Raw genomic sequence first — 4,451 nt, 5'->3', positions numbered from 1 at the left:
CAACATTCCAGGATCAGCCAGTCTTGCCAGGTGGCCCCCGGGAGGCCCAGCCAGCCAGACCTGTTCCATGTTGCCTTGGTTCCATGGGGCCTCACAGGGTCACAATGCTCTCCTTGATTCCAGGAGTCCCTGTAGTGTCCCGATATTCTCCTTGTCACAATATTCTCCCTGCTTCAGTAGTGATAACAATGGCCCCTTGCTTCCCTAAGGTCCTGCAGAGTCACCAAGGCCCCTGGGCTCCATGTGGCCCTGCTGTGTAACAAAGGCTCCTTGGTTCTCTGGGCCGCACAGCTTCATCACTGACCCTTGGTTCCACTGGGGTCCTGAGTCTCACAAAGGTGCCCCTGATTGCATGAGGCACCAGAGTGTCAAAATGGTCTCTTTGGTTCCATGAGGTTCCGCAGTGTCCCCATGGTCGCTGTCAGAGGCTGGATGACATCAATGTCCCCAGAGCCCTCGGGATGCTCGGAATGGCCGAGTGGGGCCGGGGCTGGGACAGACCTTGGAATGAGGTGGGACAGAGCCCCGCCCCCAGCCTGGCAGATCTGCCAATCACACAGCAGGGGTAGCGCCCACCCAGCTCTGATTGGCTGAGCCGTCAATCAATCACACAGCAGGGGCAGCGCCCACCCAGCTCTGATTGGTTGAGCCGTTAATCAGTCACACAGCAGGAGCAGCGCCCAGCCTGCTCTGATTGGTTGAGCTGTCAATCAATCACACAGCATGGGCAGCGCCCACCCAGCTCTGATTGGCTGAGCCGTCAATCAATCACACAGCAGGGGCAGCGCCCACCCAGCTCTGATTGGCCGAGCTGTCAATCAATCCCACACAAAGGCAATGAAACACAGCAGTGAGTGGGAAGAAAGCAGATGTCCCCGAAAAGAGGAGAGCTTACAAAACGCTAGGGAATTGAAAAAATCGGGCATGACGTCAAGCCCTGGTCTGAATCCTGAAATCTCCTGGGTCTGTGTCTCACCCACACTGGAAGCCTAGCAGCTGGTAGCTCTCTGCATATCTATCTGGAGATCTTCTGTCTTTCTGTCTCTTTTTTCTCTTTTAACCTTCTTATCCTCTTTTACTGGAATGTTTTTGGGTAGTTTAACATTTTTATGCCTAAAGGTTTCCATCTTACATGGGCTGAGTTAATGATGTTCCTGCTACGCTAAGTGTTGCACGTTGAATTGGATGTTGTATGAAATCATTTGCCAAAGGAGCTCGGTTTTCTGTATTTCTCCAGTACACTTTTGTGTCGTTTTGACCTCTTGAGAATATCTGGCTGGGGTTTCTACTCTGCACCAAACTCGAGTAAAGGAACCTTTGCTCACCCTCAGCATTTCAGTGTTCTGCGGTGTTACAGGCGCGCACGCCCAGCACGGCCTCTTGTTTCCATCAGGCCCTGCTGTGTCACACTGGCCCTTGGTTCCATGAGCATCTGGAGTGTCACACAGCCTGATGACATTTGTCCTTGCTGCCTCTCCCGTCCCAGTGCCCCAGGAACAGCCCCGAGCCACCTGTGAGGGACAGGCCCTGCTGGCCCAGGCCTGGGCTCAGGCCTTGGCCTTTCTGCTTCCTCCAACCAGCCCAGGCCTTGCTCAGCATTGCAGTTCCCTGCTCACAGCCTCGGGCTCCTGCAATCCTGGCCTCAAGGATCTGCTCTCACCACTCCCTGGGGAGCCTTTGGCAGTCCCTGCCCTCAGTGGGGCCAGTGATGCTCCAAGGGACTTGGAGTTTTGCTTCTGACTCCTTGAGCAGCTTCTTCAACCTTCTCTCAGTGCCTGGGGCTCCTGGACTCAGCCCCAAATCCACCGTTGGGGATCATTAAAATACAGAAAACCCTCAGGAGCTCTTTGTCTTCTTTCCAATGTCTTCCAGTCTCCAGGCCTTGTGCAGCTGCTTGGAGTCCCTTTGGAGTTCTCTTAAGGAGGAAGATTTCAAGGTACAGCTCACGATTTTCAGTGTTATAAAAGGGAGTAATTTTTCTTTTTCAGTTCCAAGAAGAAGCAACTTAGGCATTCCCCAGGTGATCTTGATGCTGAACGTCTCCTTAGGAGGTGTGGGCCCACAGAAGAATGAGCCCCTTGCAGGCTGACCCTGTTTGGACAAGCTGCTCCCCAAGCCCAGCCTCACCGTGTCTGACGTGGCCCAGCTGGGACTGACATCCCTGGCCCTGCACCGGAAGCCCTTCCCCCCTGAACTCTGCAGCTGGCTGTCCCTGCCCACTGCACCATGTCCCACGTGCTCTCCTCAGGGCTCTGCCTGCATCCAGGCCCGGGACAAGTATTCCTGTTTGTGAGGAAAGAAGGGAAAAGCCTGAGCAGGTTTCCTAAACGACAAATCCCCACTGTAGAAGCACATGCTGAGTACAGGCTGCCTGGAATGATGACACCTTTCTACTAGGGACAGTGGGACCAGAAATGATGTCTGGATGCAGAATTCTCGGAGTCTTGCAGCTGAATTCTCTGTCCTTGTCCTTTCCCTGCATCTCTGTTGCAGATGGAAGCTGCTGGTGCCTTTCTCAGCTGTGACCTGTCTTTTGAATGCAGACAGATGTTCCCAGGTGTGTTAAGCAGGTGCTGCTCAATGTTTATGCAAAGCTTTGGTGTGCTCATGGAACCAAGGGGACCCTTGTGACACAGCGGGGGCTGATGGAACCAAGGAGACAGTTGTGACAGTTGAGAGCCTCACAGAAACAAGGCTCCATTGTGACACTGAAGGCAATTACGGAATCCACATCACTGTGACACAGCCGGGCCACATGGAACCAATGGTCCCTTATGACAATGCAGATCCAAGGAGACCATGGTGACACTATGGGACCGCATGGATCCAAGGGGCCACTGTGACACTGAAGAACTTCATGGAAGCCAGGGTGCAGTGTGACACAGCGGTGCCTGATTGGAAGAAAAGGAACCACTGCTGACAGCCCAGAAACTCCTGGAACCAAGGGGCTGTGGTGACACAGCAGGGCCACATGGAACCAGGGAGACCTGTGACATTTAGAGAACCTAATGGAACCAAGAGTCCACTATGACACTGCAGAAACAAGGAGACCATTGGGACGTTGTGGAAGCTCACAGAACCAAGCAGCCCTTGTGACACTCCAGGGCCTCGTTGAAGCAGGGAGACCACTGTGACAGTCCAGAACGTCATGGAACTAAGGCTCTCTTGTGACACAGCAGGCTCCCATGCAACCAATTGTCCATTGTGACAATGCAGATCCCGGGAGACCATGGTTACACTACGGAAGCTCATGGAACTAAGGGTCCATTGTGACAAAGCAAGGCCTTGTGGAACCAAGGAGAGCATTGTGACGTAATGGAACCTCGTGGAACCAAGGGTCCGTTGTTAGAGTCCAGAACCAAGGACACCATTGTGACAGTCCAGAACCTCATGGGACCAAGATTCCCTTGTTACACAGTGGCACTTGATGGAACCAAGGAGCCACTGTAGCACAGCAAAGCTGCATGAAACCTACGGTCCATAGTGCTACTGCGGATCCAGGGAAACCATGGCGATACCACGGAACCTCACGGAGCCAAGGGTCCAGTGTGACCCAGCAGAACCTCTTGGAATCAAGGCAACCATGTCACACTATGGAACCTCATGGAGCCAAGGGTCCAGTGTGCCATTGCGGGGCCTCACTGGAGCAAAGGACATGGTTGACGGGACAGAAGCTCATGGAAACCATGGGCTATTGGGACATTGCAGAGCCTCATGGAGCCAAGGAGACCACTGTGACACCGAGGAACCTTATGGAAGCAAGCAGCCACTGTAGAACCAAGGAGAGCACTGTTGACAGTACAAAACCTCCTGGAACTGAGAGGCCATTGTTCTGCAGCGAGGCCTCGTGGAACCAAGGGGCCATGGTGACACTGTGGGGGCCACCTGAAGCAAATAGTCGTTGTGACACGGCGGGGCTGCTTGTAACCAACTGTCCATCGTGATACTGCAGATGCAAGAGACCGTGCTGACACTATGGCAGTTCATGGAACCGAGAGGCTGTTGTGACACACCAAGGCCTCGTGGCACCAAGGAGAGCATTGTGGCAGTGCAGAACCAAGGAGGCCATTTTGACAGTACAGACCCAAATGGAACCAAGGGTCCACTGTTATCCAGCAGGGCCTCGTGGAACCAAGGGGCCCTCGTGAAAGTGTGCAAGGGGCATAATGGAGTCAGGGACACCACTGATACTGAAATCTGCTGGATAGCAACTTTTGAACACGGTTTTGAGGATCTGAGAGCAGGTATTCTTTATTACACCATGGTGGCCACTTGGGCAATCCTTCATCTACTCGAGTGCACTGGCCACCAGGCAATCGGAGCTTTTATCACTCACACTGATGATGTATTCATTAGTTAACCCCACCTGGAATTTATTTGCCATAATTGCACCCCTTCTCACAAGTCCTTCTATGGTTCTTTGGAGTCTGCCTTCAACATGCGCTGTCCTT

This window comes from Sturnus vulgaris, unplaced genomic scaffold, assembly GCF_052056855.1.
Source record: "Sturnus vulgaris isolate bStuVul1 unplaced genomic scaffold, bStuVul1.hap1 Scaffold_473, whole genome shotgun sequence".
NCBI classification, from domain to species: domain Eukaryota; kingdom Metazoa; phylum Chordata; class Aves; order Passeriformes; family Sturnidae; genus Sturnus; species Sturnus vulgaris.
The sequence above is the reverse complement of the archived record's forward strand: the minus strand, read 5'-3'. Positions refer to the sequence as shown.